Raw genomic sequence first — 26,740 nt, 5'->3', positions numbered from 1 at the left:
CTTTTGAGTTACTGGTTTTCACTCTCACTTATCCACTGAAGCAGACTGCACGATGTTAAGAAGTAGTGAGAATTTAGTGAGAGGAAGTGACTGGAAGTAATGAGAAGTAGTGAGGATGTTAAGGATGGTGAGAGAGGTTAGATACAGGGAGATGGTCATCGTGTTTCACTGGAGGTCAGCCATGGACGTGAGCAAAAACTGGATAGCAGGTTGATGAAGCCTAGGAGACTAGGATGGCTTTTTAAATTCTAACTGGGGAAACAGGGGTTATAGAGAAAAAGGAGTAAGAGCAGACGCAGGAGATGGAGGAGACAACCATTTTGTTGCTGTTGTCAGCTGTCTCTGAATGTGTGTTGAGGAGGTTTTAATTTCTGCATTTAATTAATTTATTTAAAAAGCAGTTAAATTGGGTCACCTGGGTGGCTCAGTTGGTTAAGTGTCTGTCTTTAGCTCAGGTCATGATCCCAGGGTCCTGGGATCCAGCCCCACGGTGGGCTCCCTGCTCAGCGGCGGAGCCTGCTTCTCCCTCTCCCTCTGCCTACCACTCCCCCTGCTTGTGCTCTCTCTCTCTCTGTCAAATAAATAAATAAAATAAAATAAAAACAATTAAATTGATGATGTCATGATCTAGCTATGCTTCTTGAAACCTGTTAGGAAAGACAGTCTTCTGCATGCAGTCTTTCAATCCCAGCTTGGCTGCCTAAGAATGGGCCTTGGGCCTAGAATACTTCCCTTACCAAGAGATAGGGAGCCCACAATGGCTTGCTAGGCCTATCACCTTGGGTGGGAATATCTTTGCCTGTGTCATACTCAATGTGTACTCCTTTATTCTGTTTAAAGACATGTTTCAGGGGCGCTTGGGTGCTTCAGTATCTTAAGTGTCTGCCTTCGGCTCAGGTCATGATCTCAGGGTCCTGGGATCGAGTCCCACATTGGGCTCCCTGCTCAGCAAGGAGTCTGCTTCTCCCTCACTCACTCCTTCGCTTGTGTGCTCTCTCTCACAATAAATAAAATCTTAAAAAAAAAAAAAATAAACACAGGCACCTGGGTGGCTCAGTCGGTTAAGTGTCTGCCTTTGGCTCAGGTCATGACCCCAGGGTCCTGGGATCGAGTCCCCCATCAGGCTCCTCACTCAATGGGGAGCCTGCTTCTCCCTCTGCTTGCCACTGCCCCTACTTGTGCTCTCTCTCTCCCTCTTACTCTCTGTTAAATAAATAAATAAATAAATAATCTTAAAAAAACAAAGATGATACATAAGAACATAAAAAAAAAAATGTTTCAATGGCCCACAGGCACACCTCTAACTTTCTGTATTTCAGACCCAATACAGGAGAGTTTGGGGTCCTTTAGCAAAAATTGGGGTGCATGCAGTCACACTCCCTGTGATGCCTGTGGAATGGATTTGTTGGACCAGGGGTGGTGCACCACAAGGGATTGAATCTTATATACACTTTCTCTCCTTTCTTGCTATAAGTAAATATGGTACCACTTGGTCTGGTGTATGTATTATCTGCTTAAGCAGCCCTGAATATTGCACTAGTCTCTTCCCTGGGTGTCACTTATCTACCTTTTAAGCTTGGCTGCATTCATATTATATTCTATGCAGCATAGTCTGACTACCCAGTGAATGGTGAAACAGAGTTTTTCCTTCTCAAGCTTCAATAAGAATTGTGCCATGGTTTGGAGGTAGGAGGAGAATTAGAAGTCATTAATCCTCCATCAATACTGATTACTGTTAAGAATGGTTGTTTCAGGTCTATCAGCTTATTGCTGCTTAAATATTTTTCTTAGGTCACAGAACATTGGTCAACCCATCATCATCAACTCAGTTGGCTGATTTCTGCCTTCGGTACAACTTCTTAGATGGACCAACCACACAGCCATTCCTCTCTTGGGTCTCATGGTCTTCCTCTCAAGAATTTTTCCAGGGTAACGGGTGAGTTTCCTCACTGCTCTGGATCTCCGGAGCTCTCTTATTTCACATTTAGAGGAATCTCCAGTCCACATCCTCTCTTAAGCTCTACTTTACCTTTATTTATTTATTTTTTACATTTGACATTGATTACCATTAAAACTAGAATCTGAATCATTACCAACAAAGATATTACCTATTTTTCCTTGAACCAAAGGGCATAATTTTAAAAAATATTCCAGGAAGGAAGGGATGGTACACTGACTCCCTAGTGTGGTGAAGAGAGAGGAGAGGAACAAAGGAGTTGTGAATTTTAAAATTATTTAAACATTCATATTCTGCCAAATTTGTATGTAAGTGTGCATGTTATTTTCACCAATTACAGTGATACAAATGGGTCTTAAGAAATAGCAAAAAACTCTTTTGTCAAATAGGAATCAGGAGGTATGGAAATTCTCCCCATTTTAAGTGCTCCTTAATTACTGGCCTTTCTGTGGTTGAATTTATATTAACAAAGAGAATTGAATATTAAGGCAATTAATCAGAACGCTCAGCTTAAAAATAGCAATTGAAAAATAAGTGAAATTTCCTACAGAATTCTAGGGTTTGGTCTCGACATGGATAAGATTCATTAGGTGGAAGCTTAACCCTCTTCTTTGCTCTTCAGAAAAGATTTTTCTCTAATTGTCACTGTGTGTAAAGTAAAATGAAGATAGATAATACAAATATTCTGATTGATTAAAATTGTGTCTTCCAAGAAATATGTCAGGATTCAAGAATATCTTATTGCAGTTTGTTTTTTTCTTACTGTTTTTTTTTCAACCACTATCTTCTAATAACTCACAACTGCATTTTTTCTTGTTAGAACATGTCATCCAGCACTTTTTGATTACATGTTCTCAGATAATAGCTGGGGCAGATTGACCAAAGGAGAGCAATTTCTTTAATCAGGATGACATAATGATTCTATCACAAACTTTAGATAGGACTATGGATATCACCATTTTTTTTGGATCTATTAATAGCACTGTATCTGTAGTGGAATTGAAGATAGCACCTTCTGTAGGTCTCAATATAACTCTATAAAAGACCATAACAATGCCTTTAGAATCAAATCCATTTGCTGTTCTACAGAAAAGCAAGTTTTCTAGTTACTTGGCCATAACCAGAGAACAGGGACTCTGCAAATATTAAGCAGTGGAATGTAGTGAACAGGAACCTGAGAATTCTGCCTGGCCAAAGCCAGTGACCTTTAGCTTCTCTCTTGTTTTGAGTCATTTTACGGGCAACAGTTTCTTCACCAATGAAAAGAGGGAGCTGTCCAACACATTCTGGGGTCCTTCCAGTTCTAAAGTTCTTTGTCTTATTTACCTGCAGCCCAAGAGATGCCTTGAATCTGGCTGGTATGTAATAAGTATTTGATGATTATGAACAATATTTGACTTCCAAGTGCAAAGTAGCACATGCTATATGGAAATACCGGGATATCTCAATATTTATAATTTGGGAAGCAGATTGATTTGGGAGCAGTGTGATTAAAATAAATGAATTTTGTTTACTTAGGTCAAAGAGAAATAGTTGTTATTTAAAAACAATCTGGGGGCACCTGTGTGGCTCGACTGGTTAAGCATCCGGCTCTTGATTTTGGCTCAGGTCATGATCTCAGGGTTGTGAGATCGAGCCCCATGTCTGGCTCTGTGCTGGGTGTGGAGCCTGAGTAAAATTCTCTCTCTCCCTCTCCTTCTGCCCCCACTTAAAAAATAAAAAGAAATAAAAAATAAAAAATCTGAACTAAGCGAAAATAAAATACCGAATATACTAGTTGAAATATATTATTATTTTTTATCTTTGATAATGTGCCAGATAAGTGGTTGGAATATGTTAAATGTAATTAATATATTTAAAAGAAGACTTTTTAGGTATTTGAGGGTTTATACTTTGTGACTATAACCAGTATATTCATTATTTAAAAAACATAAATTGAAAGAAACCAATATTTATATAGGGAAGAAAACAGACTGCAGGTTTACATTTTACTCTCAACAAGACTATCAAATAGACTCACATATCATTATGTACTTGTATGACCACTAAAAGTTGAAATAGAAAAACATTAAAGTATGCTTTTAGTTAACATTTCTTACGTTTACAGAATGAATTGACATTTTCTTGTGTATGAAGTTACTAATAGTAGTTGATGTTTTTTGAGTACATGTGCTGCTCTAAATAATTACCTGTATTTACTCTTTAATCCTTGTAAAAACACTATAAACTACTTACCATTACTATCATTATCTCCATCTTGCTGGTGAGGAAATTGAGGACCAGAGATGTTCATTAATTTGCTTAAAGGCACACAATCAGTTTGTGGTAGGCCCAAGATTTAAACCCCAGTATTCTGGTTTTATGCTCTTAACCAACTGCGATATTGGCATCTTGTCGTGATGATTTCTGAGAGCATTACTAAATTATATGAAATGTATTATGTCCTTATTTATTCACAAGTTTACTTAGGAAAAAATTCACCTTTCCATGTCTTCCAACAAATGTATAATTTTCTCCTTCATCCACATCTACAATTTCTATTTCTTTATCCTTTGTAAAACTAAGAAACTGTGATATTAAGTTTTTCTTTGTTTCAATCTGAGACTGTAATTCAGTTATATGATTTGCTAGCATGTGTGCTAGAATATATCAATGCTTTTTATCTTTTGCTTTTAACAGGTAGGGAACCAATTTGTGGTAAATTGCTGTGAACTGAAAACTATGTGCCCTGTGAAGTTATAAGTAGCCCATCTATTTTTATTTTCATTCTTTCAGGAGGCCTTCGTTAGTTATGTTAACATTATCTCAGCCCAGAATGTGTTCCCTTTAGAAGTCATCAGATCATCTGTTTCACTCAAGCAGCCAACATTCAGTCACATGTTAATATTACTTCACTTCTTATTCAGAGGTCTAAAACATCTAGCTCTTTCACTCTCTTTCAAAAACTTAAATAGGACTGACAATTACAATGATGTGTCTCGTGATACAAAGTGTAATAAATTGTAAATAAGTCACAAATAGTAATCACATAAAAGAAAGAAGGCTGAGGAAAAAAAAAAAAACCAGTCAGGTAGTATACAATAGTTTCTTCTTTCAGTCAGGGAAATAAATGCTTGTTTGCAATAGCATCTAACTATTATAACATCCCTTAAGGACAATTCCTACTGCAAAGTGAGAACATTTGAAGTTCCATTTAAATAATTCAGCACTTCCGGCCTGTGAAAATAGATAAGCTTCCAGGATTCTTCTTGCGGAAGATAAACCTCATGAAAACAAAAAAGCCTTAAAAAAAAGTACATTGGTAGACATATCTTAGCAGGCAAATGCTTGGTTTTTTAGTGCTGGACAAATAGGCATCTGTCCTTGATTTAATGGCTGTGTTTCTGTACTCAGTTGAAATTCAGAGGGTCACACTGATGCATGGTTAGATGAGAAATTATACATCTTTCAGTGAATTCTTATCGAAATCAATGCCTTGAAAAATTACAATGTTTTGATTTGATCATCTAAAACTTAAGTTGTATCATTTTAGTCCTATCCACACTTATTCAGAATATATATGAAATTGTTCCATGAAAATGTGACAAGTTTTGGTTAGAATTTTGTCTTTCAGAGTTGTGTTTATTCTAGAAATCATATTGCTCAATGCTTTTGTAAGTAGTGAAGAGCATTATTTAGAAATACATATCAGTTAGGATGCTTTGTGAACAAGTGATTGAAAAATTGACTTAAGCCAATTTAAAAATAAGAAAATGTATTGCCTGTGATGGATGGCCTCGAGGTAGATTGATTCAGCAGCTCAATCTTCTCATCAAGGATCCAAGTTCTGTTCGCCTCTCCACTCTGCTGCCTGCAACAGCTGCTTTACACACAGGTTGGTTTTCTTATGATTGTGAAGTACCTGCTGTGTTTTTTGTTCTTTTCTTGGGGTGTGTGTGTGTGTGTGTGTGTGTGTGTGTGTGTGTGTGTGTGAGAGAGAGAGAGAGAGAGAGAGAGAGAGGGAGGCTTTTTCTGTGAATACTTGAATTAAACTGGGATTATTTAGGAAAGAGGAGAGAGGAAGAAAGGATGCTGGGTGATTATCAGTGTCCAACACAGGAAAGCAATGTAAGAGAACAGAAACATATCATTATGTTTTAGTGATACATTTTTGTGGATGGCACCTTCTAATAAAGTTTGACTCCATTTGGATTAGTATTACTTCAAGCAATATTCAAAATCATGTTGAAAAAAATTAATATGTTCCCTGATTATTGCTTCCTTTTTGAAATTCAGTTATGACCACTTAATGGGGAGGCTCTAAATTCTGAATTACATAACTGAAAACCATAAACTTTTACATTTTTAAAAAAATGTCAAGTAATTTTACAAATTTGTGAGCTTTCATTGTATTTGCCTCTTATGGAAGAGATTCCTGCTTATTCTCTCAAGTTTTAGTTGGGCTATGGTTGCTTAGAATAAACACTGCTTGGCAGCCTCCCTTGCAGCTAGGTGGGGTCATTGATAAATGTCTTCCATTGGGATGTGAGAGGAAGTCACGTATGCAACTTCCATTTTATGCTTTAAAGGGAAAGTACAAGGCATGATGGATGGTAAAAACAAGAAAAAAGGAACCTAGACATCTGGTCACTTTAAACAGAAGATCTAATGAGTCAGCCTAGATACTGACACCTGACTTGTATAAGCGGGTTTTCATTTAGACTAAACTCACATCCTAATACATTAGATAGCCAATATCAGTATACTATCTGGATCGGGGTGCCTGGGGGGCTCAGTCAGTTAAACATCTGCCTTCAGCTCAGGTCATGTCCCAGGGTCCTGGGATTGAGTCCCGCGTCAGGCTCCTTGCTCAACAGGGAGCCTGCTTCCCTCTTCTCCCTCTGCCTGCTGCTCCCCTGCTTGTGTGCGCTCTCTCTCTCTAATAAATCAATAAAATCTTAAAATATATATATATACTATATTTATAAATATAGTATATATATACTATATAAGTATATATATACTATATGTATATATATTTATATATACTATATGTATATTTATTTATATATTTATTTATATATATACATATAGTGTGTATATATACACATATAGTGTATATATACACATATAGTGTATATATATATACGATCTAGAAATAAGGTGTGATTCCTTGTAACTAGAAACTGGATGACAATCCTTCTGGGTACAATATAAAATGTACTGTTTGTTTTTGAATATTATTAGGAGGGAGTAACATTATATGGAGCTCCCAATATTTTTATTTTGATCTTGCAGTTTTTTGTGCACACAGCAGATTTAACTGTTTTGAATGAATTTACTCATTTTAAGCAATTAACATCCAATCACTTTACTTAAAATAATCAAACCGTTTGTGTGTATATATATATATACAGCATACATCTCCACTGTTTACCGTCTCAAAGCATTTTAACAAGCTATTGTGCTGGCAGAATTAATTAGATCTGAAAACTGGTATAATAAAAACAATAAAAGCTATAAGAATGCATTAAAATAGAATACCAAAATAATAGAATGTAAGGTTTCTAAAGTTGTATTTGACTAGTCAAATGTTCCTTAATAACTGGATGCATGAGAATACATTGTTCATTATAATATTAAAGGAATGTAATGAAATGAAAATTGAGGCAATAGAGAATTCAGTATGCACAATTATTTTAAATTTAAAATCTTCCCCATAATGAACATAGCTAAAAACATAGAAGACAAATGATAGAGAAATTAGAAGCAATTATCAAAGGAATTCTCAGCAGAAATTTCTGATTTAAATTAAAGCCTATGATTAAAAATCTCCTGCCTCTTTGTCCTTCTCCACTCTTCCCACAATCCACTACTACAGCACCTTGCAACTTAATTTCTTTTCCTCAAAGGCACTCATGCTACGTCTGATCCATAACAAGAATGAACATATCAGATTTAGGTCTTTCTGGTTTCTGCTTCTATATGGGCTAAAGACTAGTGAATAGAGGCCATGAAAAGTGGAATTCTTTTGCACTTACATAACTCTGTTAATTTTGTAAATGAAAAAGGGAAACTGTCCAAATTATTTTTTATTGAGATTTGAAATATAGCAAAGTATATTTTGGTGGCTGGAGCTGACTTACCACTATTTAGGTATCCTAAACATTTAAAAGATTATAGTGCATCATCTCCAGATATGATTCATTTATCCATTCAAAGCTGATTTTGACCATCTGCTCAGGTATTGTTCTCGGTGTTGGAGACAAACAGTATGAAAAGTGACTTGTTCTTATGTTTATATTCTGGTGATTAAAATCAATACTACATCATAAAACAAGTATGCGTCAGTTCAACAAAGTTGTATTTTTTTGATGAATCCTATTTTGATTCTTTGGGAAATATCGAATGCCTTAAAAATGGTTTTCTTTTGTTACTAAAATGTGTTTTTTTGGTGCATGTCCTTAAATTTCATACTATTATACACTGATACCATTTATTTGCTGAATCTTTTGTCGTTTTCGGAAGTCACTGATAATTAGTTATTTTTTAAAATAGTAATTAAAAACCCTTCATCTAATATATTTCTCTTCCCTTTGGGTGGAGTTGTATTTTATAAAAGATCCAAAATGACCAATTCACAAAGAAAGCTAGGGAAACATAAAGTGATTTTAAAAGTTGAAATCATGGGGCGCCTGGGTGGCACAGCGGTTAAGCATCTGCCTTCAGCTCAGGGCGTGGTCCCGGCGTTCTGGGATCGAGCCCCACATCAGGCTCTTTGGCTATGAGCCTGCTTCTTCCTCTCCCACTCCCCCTGCTTGTGTACCCTCTCTCGCTGGCTGTCTCTATCTCTGTCGAATAAATAAATAAAATCTTTAAAAAAAAAAAGTTGAAATCATTAATTGTGGTTTTTTGGAGGATACTCTTTATTAATTTTGTTTGGGATTCTGTACTTTTATATTTACATAATTCAGTGTGTACTGTAGGGGGACATATCTTAGAAAATTTTTCAATGTAATATCTGAAACATACAAAATAATCTATGTAGTATAAAACCACATTATTAACTATACAATAAAAAATAGTAAGAATGTAACATTCTATTTAAAAACTAGATCATTATATTATATAAATAGTTTAAAAGAAAAGTAATTGTGTTTGGAGATTTTTTTCAGTTCATGTCCTCCTTCCGGTATTTTAACTGCCATCTATACAATATTATGAGTGTTATCTTCAGAGATATTTAGTCATATTCTCTTTTTTTAAATGCTAACATTTTAGTTTGCAATAATTCCAAATGTATGAATATATGGCAAGAACAGTATAAATAGCTTTTTTAAATTGAAGTGTAGTTGAAATACAATATCATATTAGTTTCAGGTGTACAGCGCAGTGATTTGACATTTATATATATTGTGAAATGATCACCATAATGCATCTAGTTACCAGCTGTCACCATACAAAGTTAACACAATGTTATTGACTACATTCCCCACGATCTACAATACATCCCCATGACTTATTTGTTTTATAACTAGGAGTTTGTACCTTTTCACCCATTTCCCTCCCACCGCCCACCCTCTTCTCCTCTGGCAACCATTAGTCTGTTCTCTAGGAGTCAGGCTTTGTTTTGTGTGTTGTTTTTTAGATTTCACATGTGAGTGAAATAATTTTGTTTTTCTCTGAGTTATTTCCCCTAGTAGAAAACCCTCAAGGTCTATCCATATTGCTGCAAATGGCAAGATTTTGTTCTTTTTTGTGGCTGTCTAATATTCCATTGTACATACATACCATATCTTTGTCCATTCGTCTATTGCTAGACACTTAGGTTGCTTCCATATCTTGGCTATTACAAATAATGCTGCAATGAACATAGGGGTGCATATATTTTTCAAGTTAGTGTTTTCATTTTCTTCAAATGAATACCCATAAATGGAATTGCTGGATCATATGGTAGTTCTGTTTTTAATTTTTTGAGGAACCTTCAGATTGTTTTCCATAGTGGCTGCACCCATTTACATTCCTACTCACAGTGCACAAGGATTCTTTTTTTGCCAACACTTATGTTTTATCTTATAGATTTTAGCCATTCTGACAGGTGTGAGGTGATGTTTTATTGTGATTTTTGTTTTGTTTTGTTATTTCCCTGAAGATTAATGATATTGAGCATCTTTTCGTGTGTTTTTTGGGCATCTATATGTCTTTTTTGGAAAAACTTCTTTTCAGATCTTCTGCCCATTTTTTTTTTATAAGACTGTTTTTTGCTTTTGCTTTTGAGTTGTATCAGTTCTCTATATATTTTGGATATTAGCTACCTATCAGATATATCATTTGCAAATATTTTTTCCCATTCAGTAGGTTGCCTTTTCATTTTGCTGATCATTTCCTTTGCTGCACAAAAGCCTTTTAGTTTGGTATAGTCCCAATACTTTAATTTTGCTTCTGTTGCACTTGCTGATGGAGTCAAGTCCAAAAAAAATGTCACTAAGACCAATGATAAATTGCTTACCACTTATGTTTTCTTTCAGGAGTTTTATAGTTTTAGGTCTTACATCAAGTCTTTAATCCATCTTGAGCTAAATTTGTATAGTGTGTGAGATAGTGGTACAGTTTCATTCTTTTGCACATGGCCGCCCAGTTTTCCCAATGCCACTTAAGAGACTGCATTTCCCATTGTATATTCTTGCCTCCTTTTCTGTAGATTAATTTATCATATATGTGTGAATTTATTTCTGGACTATTTGTTCAATGTGCCAGTTTTTGTGCCAATACCAGACTGTTTTGAACTATAGTTTTGTAGTATTGTTTGAAATCTGGGAGCATGATAGCTTTGTTCTTTCTCTATATTGCTTTGGTTATTCCAGGTCAAATTTTAGGATTATTTGTTATAGTTCTGTGAAAAATGCCATTGGTATTTTGATAGGGATTATATTAAATCTGTAGATTTCTTTGGGTAGTAAGGACATTTTAACAACATTAATTTTTCCAATTATGAGCATGGAATATCTTTTTTATTTATTTGCACTTTCTTCAATTTCTTTTATTAAAATCTTACAATTTTTATCATATGGATCTTTTACTTTCTTGGTTAAATTTACTCCTAAGCATATTGTTTCAGTGTTATTGTGGATGGAATAATTAATTTTTTCAGATGTTTTATTGTTAGTATATAGAAACAATTGATTTCTGTATGTTGATTTTGTATCCTGCAATGAATGCTATTTTATTAATTATTTTGTAGCTGTTTTGTCCCTTGTTCCTTTCTTCCTCTCGCTATGCTTTGTGAAATGATTTTCTGTAGAGGTATGCTTTGATTCTGTTCTCTTTATTTTTGTGACTGTACTGTAGGTTTTTGCCATTTAGCAATAACCATGAGGCTTACATTAAACATTTTATAAGTATAATAGTCTATTTTATGTTGATAACAAATTAACTTCAATTGCATACAAAAACTCTGCCCTTTTACTCCCCCCTTTATGTTTTTAATGCCACTATATATCTCTTTTTATATTGTGTATTTATTAACAAATTATTGTAGCTATAGTTATTTTCAATACTTTATCATTTAAACTTTATACTAAAGTTAAACGGTGAACATGCCACCACTTCATACCATACGGTATAGTTTGAGGGTATCCTAAATTTGACTATATACTTACCTCTAGCAGAGTGTTGTATATTTTCATATGTTTTTTATGTTATTTGTTACCTTCCTTTCATTACAGCTTGAAGAACTCTAGCATTTCTTGTAAGGCAAGTCCAGTGGTAATGAATTCCCTCAACTTTTGTTTGTCTGGGAAAGTCTTTATCTTTCCTTCATTGCTGAAGGATAGTTTTGCCAGGTAAAGTGTTCTTGGTTGGCAGGTCTTTTTTCTTTCAGCCCTTTGACTATATCATACTCTTTTCCAGCCTGTAAGATTTCTGCTGAGAAATCTGCTGATAGCCTCACAGAGGTTCCCTTGAAAGTTATAAACTTTTTCTCTTGTTGTTTTTAAGATTCTCTCTTTGTTTTTGTTCACAGTTTTATTATAATGTGTCTTGGACAAGGTTTCTTTTAGTTGATTTTGTTTGGTCACATACAAGCTTCATGAACTTGGATATCCAAATCTCTTTGCAGATTTGGGAAGTTCTTGATCATTATTTCTTTAAATAAGTTTTCTTTTCCCCTTCTTTCTCTTTTCTCCAGAACTCCAATAAGTCATAAATTGGTCCTTTTGATATATTTCATAGATAAAGTAGACTTTCTTCACTCCTTTTCATTTTTTTTAATTGTTTTCCTGTGAGTGGATAATTTCAAAGTTCTATCTTCAATCTTGCAGATTTTTTCTTCTGCTAGATCAAGTCTGATAGCAATGCTTTCTATGGCATTTTTCATTTCATTCATTGTGTTCTTCAGTTTTGAAATTTGGTTCTTTTTTACCTCTTTGTTAAACTTCTCATTTTTTTTTACCTGTATTATTTTCTTGATTTCATTGGATTGTCTTTCTGTGTGTTTTTGTAGCTCATTGAGTTTCCCTAAAAAGCTATTTTGAAATCTTTATCTGCAGACCTTATCTTAAGGTGCAGAAGTCTTTGTGTTCAGTTACCAGAAGGTTGTCATTGTTTGATGGTATCATGCTACCTTCTGTGGGTGTGTGTATGTGTGTGTTCTTTGAAGTCTTGCATTGCTTTCTTCACATTTGAAGTACCAGTTACCTTCTCCAGTCTTTACTGTCTTTGGAAAGAGATACCTTCTGTTACCCCTGCTGAGATTCTGAGGCTATCTTGAACTTCTGTGGGTACACCTGCTTCATGCTTTTGGTCACTCTTGTGGCAGAATTCTTAAGTTTATATGCCTTCTCTGGAACCAGCAATGGACAAGGCTGAGGGTTTTTATTTTGTTTTGTTTTCCCAAAGATGGGGTCAAGGCTTGAGTTTGTGGCCTCTTCTGGCCTGCAGATTCAGCTGGCTTTCTGTTCTTGCTCACTAGCTGTTTTACAAAGCTCACTCATACTGCTGCCGAGAGCATACCCAGGGAGCTGGCCATGGGATGGGAGTGTGTGTGGTTGAGGCATATGGAACGCTATGGGTACCTATGGGCCATCTGGGGGGATCTGCAGGTGAAATATTCCCAGCAGCTCATGGAAGTGCTTTTTGATAGAATGAGTGATACAGTTAGCATCCATATCTCTCTGATGTCCTCCGAGAGTTCGATCTGCTACTCCCCCACCTCTTCCAGTTCCTCATCATGTAAGTCATGATTCAGTACTCTGGATGGCTTGAGAGTGAAATGAGCCTCTTTGGCAGTGTCCCACACATCTGGAGAAGCTGGGTGCTCATTCACACACTCTCCCTTTTCCTCTGGGATAAATCATGGGTCCAGGAGGAACTTTCTTGGCCCTAAGCCATGACACCTTAGGGGAAGAGTAATATCAAGGTAAAGTCAAAGAGAAAGAGTATGCGAGCAGAGGGAAGGGGCAGGGGGAGAGGGAGAGGGAGAGAATCTCAAGCCAACTCTGTGCTGAGTGTAGAGCCCAACTGTCTCTCTCTCTCTCTCTCTCTCTCTCTCTCTCTCTCTCTATATATATATGTATATATATATATATATATAATGGAGTGTTGGAACTTCTCTGGAAACCTGGATGTCCACAAAGGCTCTCTCATCCATGGGTGGTTACCAAAGTCATTGTTCTCTACGGGCTCCTGGACCATGGCTGACTATAAGATATATTAAAGGTGGTTACTTATTTTCTCTTATAAATGACTACTTTAATTTCTTGCTTGATTCTTTTGGAATTTTTGGTGGAAACTAAAAAATCCACAAATAATGCTTATTGTGAAACTTTCTCCCCTATGGTATAAAAACATTTTTTATTTTGTTTTATTTGTATATCAACTAGCTCCTCAAGAAAACTTGTTGATTTTGTTGATTGTTGATGTTGATTTTGACTTTAGACTGAAATACCTCATGTGCTTTATTTATTTTTTTATTGTTTATTTTTTTTCTTAAAGATTTCATTTATTTATTTGAGAGAGAGACAGAGAGAGTGAGAGAGAGAGAGAAAACACGAGTGGGGTGAAGGGCAGAGGGAGAAGCAGTCTCCCCACCGAGCAGGGAGCCTGATGCAGGGCTCCATCCTGGGACTCCAGGATCATGACCTGAGCTGAAGGCAGGCACTTAACTGAGCCACCCAGGTGCACCTATTTGTTTATTGTTTTTAAAAAAATGGTTTATTTATTTATTTTAGAGAGAGAGAGTGTGCGAGTAGGAGGGAGGGGCAGAGGGAGAGGGAGAGAATCTCAAGTAGACTCTGTGCTGAGTGCAGAGCCCAACTTGGGACTTGATCCCATGACCCTGAGATCATGAGCAGAGCCAAAACCAAGAGTTGGACAGTTAACTGACTGAGCCACCTGAGTGTCCCATAAATGCCTCAGGTGTTTTATTAAGACCAATGTTTATTATTTATTTTTGTATACTTTAAAAATATTAAGGCATTTTCATTCTATCCTAATTTATTTAGGACATTTAAAAGACAAATTTAAAGACATTTTATAATTAAGACTACCTGTTCATGTTTATAAAATGTATTTTCAACATCTATGTCCATAACTGACTGTGTAGCTTTTTTCCTATTATCTCTTCATGTATGTATTTCCTTTTTTTGATGAATGCATGCAATTCACCTATAAAACTACCTGCAACTGGTTCATCTTAGAGGATACATACTGTAAAAATGCTTCAATTACTTTTATGTAATTTTTTCTCTTTTTATGTATTAGTCACTTAAATTTTTTTCTAAAAGCATCTATTTTCAAGTATTAGCATACCATTTCATATAGGATTTATTTCATAGTGGCAGCAAGATAGTGTCAGTTTTACTGCCACAGAGAATAGGAACAATGTCTTAATTACCTCTGATTCTTTTAAAGTCTTAGAATAGTGCCTTTCATATTGTAGGCTCTTAATGACCATGTGTTGTATTTGAGGTATAGTCTGAGAAAAGTATTATAGTGAAGCCTTACCACATTTGAACTTTACACTTGTACAAGTCTTAGAATAGGAAAGTGAATTTCTGATGGCAAAGTATTAATATTTAATGAATGTATTTAGGGTATGTAAAATATGTTAGAGAATATACATCTATTATAGTTAAAGGAGTACAAAGATGCTTATGTGAAAAAAAATAGCATTCAAAGGTGTAAAAAACTCTTCCACATTTTCAGTGTATAATTAACCAACCTCTCCACATTTATTCAGAAAAGAAAGTATTAAACCATTTGTAAATAATGGTAGTCTTACTTTTATATGCTTTTATGTCAATAATCTGAACATAAATTTTCTCCTATTCTTAGTTAAACAAGTTTGTTTTTGAGATGGTACAGAGACAGGTATCATTACCATGCTGCAGTTCCATTTTCTATAGATGTGAATGCATTAAAGTAGAACATGGAGGAAACACGAAGAGTTCAACTAGTATTGAAAACTGTAGGGGCGCCTGGGTGGCACAGCGGTTAAGCGTCTGCCTTCGGCTCAGGGCGTGATCCCGGCGTTATGGGATCGAGCCCCACATCAGGCTCCTCTGCTATGAGCCTGCTTCTTCCTCTCCCACTCCCCCTGCTTGTGTTCCCTCTCTCGCTGGCTGTCTCTATCTCTGTCGAATAAATAAATAAAATCTTTAAAAAAAAAAAAACTGTAGTGCATGGAAATGAAATCAATATGTGACTTTTAAAAACACAACATGGTGACAGCAGAGAAGTGACATCTGAGTGCATTCCAGGAATGGCACAGAAGAAGTAGGTGTCTATTAAAATATCAATTATAGGTAGAAGAAATAAGAACATATCCTTGGTACATGTTGATTGCCTGATGTTCTGTCCTTTGATTTCTTGGGATTAATAATTCCAGTAAGGAAGAGGCTTTTGTAAAAATAAGTAAATAGGACAGATTTTAAGAAAATATAGAGTGATTTTTCTCCCTTATTTGAAATGCACTTGGTTGTACCTTGTATATTTTTGAGCAGCTAGAGTGATATGCTCACATGTCATCTAGGTTAATTTCATACTCAATAATTAAATGCCAGTAATAACACCTTCCTTTTAAGGACAATTCAGGTATTTAATGATGCCATAGAGAAACCATGAAACAAAACATGCAGGTATTAAACAGGAAGAAATAAACTCAGCCCTCAATATTTAGGAACTCAGATGATGTCAGTAGGTATCTTACCAACAAGTCCCCTCATGGTCCTTCCAAAGGTTGTGATAGATGATAGAAGAATGAGAAAAAGGTCAGAGAACAATTTTGTTACTATAAGTAAGACAAAGGATAATAGTAAAAACTAACAGCAAAGTACAGTTCATCTAAATACAGCTTCTAACTGAATTGTGTTCTTCACAGCACTGATTTAAGGGGGATATCAATAAAAAAAGAAATCTAGGATCCTTGTAATAAAAAATTTGATCAGAAGTTATGTATAGTTAACATACTTTTAAGGTATGCTCGGGTACTTAGTAAGTTTATGTCACAGCATATGCACATTAAGGTACAAGGTAGTTCCTAAATGACTTTTGCCTATATTCTGAAAATTCTATGTTAAAATAGTCGTTTGAAACTTACAATATATTTTTCAAATAATGTTATAATTGACATTTTGCCTTCTGCCCAATTCAGAAAATAGTTTAGTTCATAATGTAGCTTAAATCTTGTCAAATAGAAAATAGGTGGAAACAATTCAGTGGTGGAAGTATGAATTAAAACTGAAAACTAAGCTTGAATAACCATTTCTTATTTACTTTGCATTTTAGTGTTCAAGGAGAAGGAATTCATTTATAGAATTAAGTGGAGAAATCTGTCAAGTTTTTGAAAGGAAATTGGACATTTTAATAGACTTTACATATCGAAGACATTTACAGTTTCTTTATGAATATATTATGCAATTTCCTAACTTATAATTCTCAAAGAATTATTTTATCTTATCTTAGTTTGCTAGGACTGCCATGACAAAATACTACAGACTGAGTGGCTTAAACAACGGAAATTAATTTTCTCATAGCTCTAGAGTCTAGAAGTCCAAGATCAAGGCTAGATTTCTTCCGAGGCCTTTTTCCTTGGCTCGCAGATTGCTACCTTCTTGCTGTGTCCTCACAGGGAATTCCCCTACTCATGCAAATCCTTGCTGTCTCTCTGTGTCAGATATCTTCTGTTTCTAAGGACATCAATCAGATTGGACTAGGGCCTCATTTTAATGTAATAACCTCTTTAAAGGTCCTATTTCTAAATACAGTTGCATTCCACTGTATACTCTCTCTATATAATTTATTCCACTAATCCCCAAATTAACATATAATGTATCTAATATTATCCACATTTTACAGATTGGAGAACAATTCAGAGAAATAAAATAACTTACCTGTTTATACAACTAGTAGGCTACAACATCAAGTCTCAAACACAGGTACATCTGCCCCCAAAATCTCAGTCCAACAAACTTTATTAAATGGGTGATGTCTTAATAAAAGCCATATAAGACAAGCCGACAGCTAACATCACACTCAGTGGTGAAGAGTTGAAAGCTTTTCTGCTAAGATCAGGACAAGACAAGGAAGCCCACTCTTGCCACTTTTATTCAACATAGTATTTGGAAGTCTTAGCAAGAAGAATTAGGCAAGGAAAAGGAATAAAAGACAAATCCTAATCTGAAAGGAACAAGTAAAATTTCACTATTTGCAGATAACATGATATTTAGAAATATTTAGAAAACCCTAAAGACTCTACCAAAAAAATGTTAGAACTAATAAATAAACACAGAAAAATTGCAGGCTACAAAGTCAATATAGAAGTATCTGTTGCATTTCTATAAGCTAATAAGGAACTATCAGAGAAATTAATAAAACAATCCCATTAAAAATTGCATCAAAAGGAATAAAATATCTAGGAATAAATTTAACCAATGACATGAAAGATCTGTACGCTGAAAACTCTAAGTCATTAAGAAAAGACATTTTAAAAGACACAAATAAATGGAAAGATATTCTGTCTTCATGGATTGGAAGAATTAATATTGTTAAAATGTTCATACTACTCAAAGCAATCTATAGATTCAATGCAATCCCTATCAAAATTTCAATGGTATTTTTCACAGAAATAGAACAAATAATCTTAAAATTAATATGGAATCACAAAAGATCTCAAATAGCCAAATCAATCCTGAGAAGGAAGAACAAAGCTGGAGGCATCATGCACCATGATTTCAAACTACAAAGCTATTGTAATCAAGACATTATAGTATTGACATAAAAACAGACACATAGACCAGTGGAACAGAATAGAGCCTAGAAATAAACCCACACAGGTACAGTCAATTAATTAATTTATGCCAAAGGAGCCAAGAATAAACAATGGGAAAAGAACGCTCTCTTCAATAAAGGGTATTTATGCAAAAGAATGAAACTGGACCACTATCTTAAACATAAAAATTAAATCAAAATAGATTAAAGACTTGAATGTAAGACTTGACGCCATAATACTCCTAGAAGAAAGCATAGCCAGTAAGCTCCTTGATATCAGTCTCAGCAATGATTTTTTGGATCTGACACCAGAAATGAAGGCAACAAAAGTAAAAATAAACAAGTGGGAGTACATGAAAATGAAAAACTTCTGCACAGCAAAAGGAACTACCAACAAAACAAAAAGACAACCTGATGAATGGGAGAAGATATTTGAGGATGATATATCCAATAAAGGGTTAATATCCAAAATATATAAAGAACTTACACAACCCAACACCAAAAAGACAAAGAACCCAATTAAAAATGGGCAGACAACCTAAATAGACATTTTCCCAAAGATACACAGATAGCTAACAGATACATGAAAAGGTGTTCAACATCACTAATTGTCAGGGAAATGCAAATCAAAACCACAATGGGACACTACCTCACACCTGTCAGGATGGCTAAATCAAAAACACAAGAAATAACAAGTGTTGACAAGGATATGGAGAACAAGGAACACTCGTGCTATGTTGGTGAGAATGCAAATTGATGCAGCCACTGTGGAAAACAGTATGGAGTTTCTAATAAAAATTAAAATTAGAATTGACATATGATCCAGCAATTCCAGTACTGGGTATTTACCCAAAGAACATGAAAACACTAATTTGAAAAGATATATGCAGTAAATAATGTAGCATTATTTACAGTAGCCAAGATATAGAAGCAACCCAAAAATCCATTGATAGATGAATGGATAAAGAAGATGTGAGATATAAAATTCAGGGGAATTAGGTATTTATTTAGATATAAATTTTAATATGTGGAATCCTACTACATGTGGGAGAAAGAATTTGGATAATAATAAGTAGTAATAGTTAATGATAAATAATGTTTAGTGTTTATTACACGTTTAGCACACATTTTTAAAAATGCACTGCCTCATACAATCCTCATAAAAACCACAGGGTACACAATAGCAAGCCCCAAATAGCTACATATATCTTCCAAATTTGGAAAATTGTAATAACATTGGCAAATAGACCAAATTTGAGATAATTCATAAATATCTTATTTTTGAAATTTTGTTGAATAGATAATAAAGGCATTGTAAAAACTTGTTTATAACTATGGCAGGTCAACTGGGTGCATGGAGTTTTTTTGAAGGAAGTTTGGGTTGGACCCAACTGTTTGAACAGGAAAGCAGGGAATTAATATGAAGGCGTGTTCTTTCATCATGGACAGCACAGGATTCCTTCTGGGTATTGGGGTTGAGAAAAGCAGAGCACTTGACAAATTAGTGGCACACAAATTATTCCTTGTCCAATACCTCATGAATATGACGAAACCTCATTATCTGAGGGGCATACAACTCTGGAAGGACAGTGCTATTATTGTTGGTGCCAAATAAGAAGGTTGTAATATCTCTTATTGTATTGAAATAACTATTCTACTTAAGAAGAAATGTCTTCTTTGTAGGAGATTGGAGGGATTGTGACACTAGTCGTTAAGGCAATCATAGAAGTGGTGGTAGTGGGGGGGGGGGCTGCTGGGGTAGGAGGTGGACGGCCACACTGGAGCAGGGTCCTGAAAAGAGCAGTAGAATTGGGACCTGGCTTGGCATCACTACAACCTGCAGGGATGATAGGAGCTGGTGATTGATTGGTAGCAGAGCACTAGTTAATAGCAGCAGTATTGAGAGCCAAACTGGGGAAGGATGTTAATTAGATAAATTATGATTTTGCACCGCTTTCTTTATATAAGGAGAAAATTGTCACTTACAGATTGTAGAATTGATCTTGGCAGAAAACTGGATGTCTGTTGGAGCCAACAATCTTTTGATGTCATATACTTTTGAAAATGGACTTGTAGAAATACAGTCTTCAAAAGTTTTTTTTAATCATGCAAGAAATACCTTTTCCCTAAAGACTTGAAATTGCAATTCTCAAAATGTTCATAACATCATATTATTAAAATACGTTAAAAGTCATCATGTAGAATGGCCAAAATTGGAAGAAAACATAATTTTTGTCATTTGACCTACAACTTATTTGCAAATTTACAGAGCACCACTTTCATCATAATATAAAGCCTCTTAGTAAATGACAGTGATATGTGTTTGGGATCTTATCTTCTCTCTCTGTTTCCTTCCTTTCCAAAATAAATTTGCAAACTAGAAAAAAACGTGATTCTATTCGGAAAATTTTGATCTGAGTCAAAAATGGAATGTAACAGAAAGATCACAACAGAAATTCATTTGGAAAGCTAAAGGAAAGCTTTACTTGTTCTTACACATTTAATGCATTATGAAACAATTCACCATTAGGACTTATAACAGGGAGCTGTTATAAAGGATAATTGTTAAATAGCTATTTTAGGATAGAATAATTGATTGCTGACCCCAACACACACTTGCTTTTAATTTGGGTGTTCAAGTTCTCCGTAGGAAACATTAAAACACCTACAAATCCTTTTGCAGTTTGGTAGGAAAAACAATAAATTAGAAAAACTAACAGTTATACAATCTACTAATTTATTTTCTTCCAATTATTTTTCCCAGGTTACCTCTGAATCACATTTATGCTACTAATTCCTAATCCATATGTATATGTGGAAGAGGGATATATGGGAAAGGGTATTTCTTGAAGTAAATTTTGAAATCTTTAAATTGCTATCTGGAGATCTAAGGGGAAAGATTCCTATTTGGAAGAAATAGATATCTTCATTATAAATTTGAGATATGGTTTATACTTATGTATATATTTTTCAAAGATTTATCCATTCATTTTAGAGAGAGAAAGACTGCAAGTGTGAGTTGAGAGAGGGGCAGAGGGAGAAAGTCTTAAAGCAGACTTCCCACTGAACATGTTGGCTGGCGTGGGGCTCTATTCCCATGACCCATAAGATCACGATCAGAGCCGACACCAAGAGCCAGACGCCCACCTGACTGAGATACCCAGGTGTCCCTATATATATATATATACATATATATATATTTTAAAGAGATATATTTATATTATATATAATATATTGTATATAAATATAAATATATTTTGTATATTTATATATAAACGATATGTATTTTAAAGATTATATATATTAAAGATTTATTTACTTATTTTAAAGAGAGAGAGAGAGAGAGAGAGAGAGCGAGCAGGCGTGAGAGTGGGGGGGAGGAGCAAAGGGAGAGGCAGAGAGAGAATCCCAAGCAGACTCTCTGCTGAGCGTGGAGCCCAACGCAGGGCCTGGTCCCACAACCCTGAGACCATGACCTGAGCCAACAGCAAGAGTTAGACACTCAACTGACTAAGCCACCCAGGCGCCCCTTTATATTTGTATTTTATATAAATTTATGCAGGGAAATAGGATTTATGTGAAGTGAGTGGTCATTATCTTGGGATACATCTTTTCTTTCTGAAATTGCCAATTTCTTCCTCTTTTTTTCCTTAGCAATGTGCTACCATAATCTTAATGTGACAAAATATTTTATTCAAAGAACACTACTTGTTCATGACATCTATATACCTATGAACATAAGCTATATGACAGTTGCCAAGTAGCTTATGGAGATGGGCAGCTTATAGCACTTCAAAGTGATTATGCTCTGTTAAGAAAACAAAATTGAAATTTTTGTGGCTTAACATATGCAAGTTAATTTCGCTCTCACATTAAGTCTGTAGTTACATGGGAGGACTACCTTCTAAGGACGGATGTAGAAATCAAGGCTGTTTTAATCTTGTGGCGTTGCCATCTCAGTAAGTGGATTCCACTGTTGCCACAGCAGGTAAAGGGATAGCAGAAGGTTTATATATTGGCTTTTAAGTGCTTCAGTCTGGAACGATACATATTATTTCTGTGCGCAGTCTGTTGTCCAGAGCTAGTCCTATGGCACTGCACCAAACTGTAGGAGTGCTCTGAAATGTGGGTGAGCACATGGATAGAGTGTATAGTGAATGCCTCTGTCACACAACTAAATGAGCCTAAAGGATACAACAGTTATTGATACAGACAATTGGCCCACACTGTAAAATGTGGACATGGATTATAGTCCTTTGGTAATTGTGTTGAAAGATTCTGGCTGCTGCCCTTGGTCAGATCGAGTTTTCTTATAAGAATATCATCCCGGGGTGCATCAGATGCTTGGTTTGGGCTCAGGTCATGCTCTCTGGGTCCTAGCATTGAGCCCTGCCTCGTCTCTGTGCTCAGTGGGGAGTCTGCTGGGGATTTTCCCTTTCCCTCTGCCCCTCCCCCCGCTTGTGCACTCTCTCTAAAATAAATAAATAAATCCTTAAAAAAAAGGACTATCATCCTTTTATTCAATTGTTATTTGAGAGAAGGGAAGAAAGATTATTTGTGAATTTGGGAAAGGAGTTTGTTCTCATATAAGAGGTAACACGAGAAGAGTTCTAGTAATATAAGTGGAAGAAGTGGGGGCGCCTGGGTGGCTCAGTCAGTGGAGTGACCGGCTCTTGATTTCAGCTCAGGTCACGATCTCTGGGTCGTGAGTGAGATCAAGCCCCACATTGGGCTCTGCGCTCGGCTTGGAGTGTATTTGTCCCTCGTCCTCCTCCTGATTCCTTTCTCTCTTTCTCTCTCCCAAATAAATAAAATAAAATAAAATAAAATAAAATAAAATAAAATAAAATAAAATAAAATAAAATAAAATAAAAAAGTGGAATAGGTGGTTAAGGAACACAAAACTAATTACTTAAATGAATATCAGTCTTATAAATCTCACTGTGTATTTACTTATAACTTTAGGTACTTTCCTCTATTAGAACACACTATGGGGGCGCCTGGGTGGTGCAGTTGTTAAGCGTTTGCCTTTGGCTCTCGTGTGATCCTGGCGTTATGGGATCCAGCCCCACATCGGGCTCCTCCACTGGGAGCCTTCTTCTTCCTCTCCCACTCCCCCTGCTTGTGTTCCCTCTCTCACTGGCTGTCTCTCTGTTGAATGAATAAATAAAATCTTAAAAAAAAAAAAAGAGCATACTATGATTTCACACTCAGTGCATTTGTGTATTTTTGTCTTGCATATTTTTCCACAGAGAAATTGAGGTGGTTTAAAGATAATTGCTATCTTAAATATCTTAATCCTTGGATGTGCATCATTGATCTACATAAAAGCAGGGAAAGTTTAAAGTAGTTAGATGAATTTGTTGAAAGATGCAATAACTGAATGTTTCTAATGACTTTTATAAAAGGAGGTTTTGGGGTTATTAAAACTCTTACTGATACTAATAAAATAGTGATGATGATAGCAAACACTTACTGTGCATTTGTTACAAGCCAGACACTGTTCCAAGTATCCTTTACGTATATTATCTTTTTAAACTGTACACTAATCCTTGGTAGGTCAGTTAGTATTTTGAAAGTAAGGAAGTTGAAATGTCATGTTAAGCGACTTGCTTAAGTGATGCATATTTTATGTTGGGAAGAGAATTAACGTTACCTGACTGCCCTACACCCTTTTTTGCCCCCTAATTGATAAGACCCGAATTTGTTCAGGTTCCCAAAAGAGAAATCCAGAGCTGTGATGTAGGTCTCCTGACTTCCAGGTCCGGTGAAAAGAATCATGCTTTAGAGCAAAACATCAATTATTTAATCAATCCAAAATGGCTAAATTGCTCTCTCAATTCTTTGGACACCAAAACCTTTGTTTTCAGGATTATAGTACTGCTATGAAATAGGAATTAGATGGGGCAACGTGGTAGGACTTCATGGAGGGGGTGGGGAACACTAGAGGCAAATTGTATTGTTGGCCAAAAAGAATGCTGGCTGTGGTGCCGCTTTTCATTTTGAAATATTAGAGGAATGACAGAAGTCTATAACTCACTTAGATTCCTGTGAAGGCATATATTTTTTTAAAGATGAAATCATATGTCAAGTTTTACTTTGATTGGATCTCTCTGAAAATGCTTTTGTACCAAGTTGAGTACCCCGAATAATCACGTGTGAATGTAAACAGTGTATTAGTGTAAGGGTTTTGAGTATTCCATAACTCATGTACATTCCTTAAAGCAATACTTCGGAAATGTATTAGTTGGTGCAATTAGCTAGTAATTTAGATGGGTACAACAAACAGTCATGTGTGATAGCTCCATTTGTTTTTGAGATTATCTTACCATATTTTTTAAAAAAGTTACGTATTTTCCAAGCTAGGAATATAGAGAAAAATATTAGGCACACCATGTACTATGAGTGAGGATTAACAGGGTCAATATTTCCATTTTTTTTCTAAACTCATAAATCTTTACTGAGAGATTTAAAGTCCCTTTCTCCTCCTTCTCCAAACCATATTCTCCTCATGCCTTCCCCAGAATCAAGCTCTACTATGAGTTTGTAATATGTTCCTCTACTTTACCATATTAAAATTAACTTCTTATATTTACACATAAACATACATATTAAAAAATAAATGTAACATAATATCTTTCTACAACTTTTTTAAACTTATTGTTATATTTTAAACCTATTCTGTTTTGATACATTTAGATCTAGTGCATTTATTTTAATTGACTTTCCCTGTTTATGTCTCCCTGGAAGAAATGGAATTACTGGGCTGTATAATTGTGCTTTTAAAGACTTTATTAGGTAACATGAAATTGTTCTCCAAAGTGGCTGTAATAATTTATTCTCTCACCAGCATGTAGAGAGTTTACATGAGTTTCCACAGCTTTGGCAGTATTTGGTAGTAATAGATTTAAAAATTTTCTTTCCGCCTAACCTTTAATTATTTTCTTTTTTTTAAAAAAAGATTTTATTTATTTGTTTATTCATTTATTTTAAAGAGAGAGCAAAATCACACATGTAGGGGGTGGTAGGAAGAGCAGAGGGGAAGGGAGAGGGACAAGCAAACTCCATGCTGCTGAGTGAGGGCTAGACTCTGAGCAGGTTCTCAGGACCCTGAGCTCATGACCTGAGCTAAAACCAAGAATCATGATGCTTAACTGACTTAGCCACCCGGCTGCCCCAACTTTTAATTATTTTCAAATTTTAAAATTAAATTATTGTATTGTATATCTTTAATTTTCTTGACAGGCATGTAATTTAATTTACTTTTTACCAGGCATCATTTTTACTATGTTAAATGGGTCTTAGATAGGTTTAAAAGAAACTTTTTAAAAAACATGTTATACCCTTAAGTAAAAGGGTTAAGCTTGGTAACTATTCCATAAATATCTTGTTTAGATTAACTTATTCAATTAATTCAATGACCTGCGTTCCGTCCAACTTACAGTCTAAATAAATTATATAATTGTATATCATAAACGTAGATATAAAATCAAACAATCTATGTATCTGTAATTTATAATGAACAACAAAGGCAGGTCCCACCTCCAGAGCATCTATTTTTGTCTTGCTTGTATACTTCGCCTCCCACTGCTGCCCTTCAAATCATTGCAGTTTGCCCTGAAGATCAATTCACAGCTTGAACTTTTCATTTAGCTAATTGGTACTTGTTTTTGCCACTGAGTTGTTCTCATTCAATTGGGTAATGAAAGTGAAAATTGCTTCCTCTCAGTATCTCCATTTAAATGAAGAAAAACCATAAACATGGCAGTACTTTGCTTAAAAGTAATATGGAGATAAGAGAGCTTTTGACCTTAGATCAAAAAGTCATGCCTGAGGTGAAACTTTTGGTTTGGCAACATAGAGTTCAGAAAATTCTTTTCTCAAAAAGCAACTAGAAAACTGGACATATTGTCAAAAACAACCATTTCAGAGCTCTGGAAATCTACCAAAGTCATGCAACAAAGTAAGAAGTGTTAATTCATAAATTACTGAACTTCAGATAAGATCAGTAGGAATCAGCGGCATTCTCGCTTACGGCTATTCCCTTGCCTCCTAGTTTGGATGCTGCATTTTATCCTACCGGGGCAGGAAGACTAGAAACACTAGCAGTTTAACCTTGGAAGTGGAAGGTGACCTGGAGTGGAAGATGAAAACTGTACTCAGCAGCGNATAAATTACTGAACTTCAGATAAGATCAGTAGGAATCAGCGGCATTCTCGCTTACGGCTATTCCCTTGCCTCCTAGTTTGGATGCTGCATTTTATCCTACGGGGGCAGGAAGACTAGAAACACTAGCAGTTTAACCTCGGAAGTGGAAGGTGACCTGGAGTGGAAGATGAAAACCGTACTCAGCAGCATTGTCAGTGAAAGTAGTGATCTTGATGGCAGGGCACCAGGGAAGGCCAACAGCTGGGCTAATCTGAGGTTGTCATTCTGGCTGCAGCAAGCAGGAGACAATGACCTAGACAGAAATTTAACAAGGACTTCCAGGAAATGAGGTAGACATAGGAGGACTTGAANTAACTGAATGTTTCTAAT

General features: G+C 35.4%; 1 long non-coding RNA gene across 1 annotated transcript in view; it reads left to right on the top strand.

Moving 5' to 3' along the window:
* LOC109490112 overlaps window positions 1–5,830 on the top strand; it is a 42,145-nt gene extending 36,315 nt beyond the window's left edge. Inside the window, exons 4-5 of the long non-coding RNA XR_002143347.2 lie at window positions 1,792–1,936; window positions 5,774–5,830. This is a non-coding gene — a long non-coding RNA (uncharacterized LOC109490112). The remainder of the gene's footprint in view (window positions 1–1,791; window positions 1,937–5,773) is intronic.
* The last annotated feature ends 20,910 nt before the right edge of the window (window positions 5,831–26,740 follow it).

This window comes from Ailuropoda melanoleuca, chromosome 20 (genome assembly GCF_002007445.2).
Source record: "Ailuropoda melanoleuca isolate Jingjing chromosome 20, ASM200744v2, whole genome shotgun sequence".
Taxonomy (NCBI): domain Eukaryota; kingdom Metazoa; phylum Chordata; class Mammalia; order Carnivora; family Ursidae; genus Ailuropoda; species Ailuropoda melanoleuca.
This window is presented reverse-complemented; position numbering and strand designations above follow the sequence as displayed.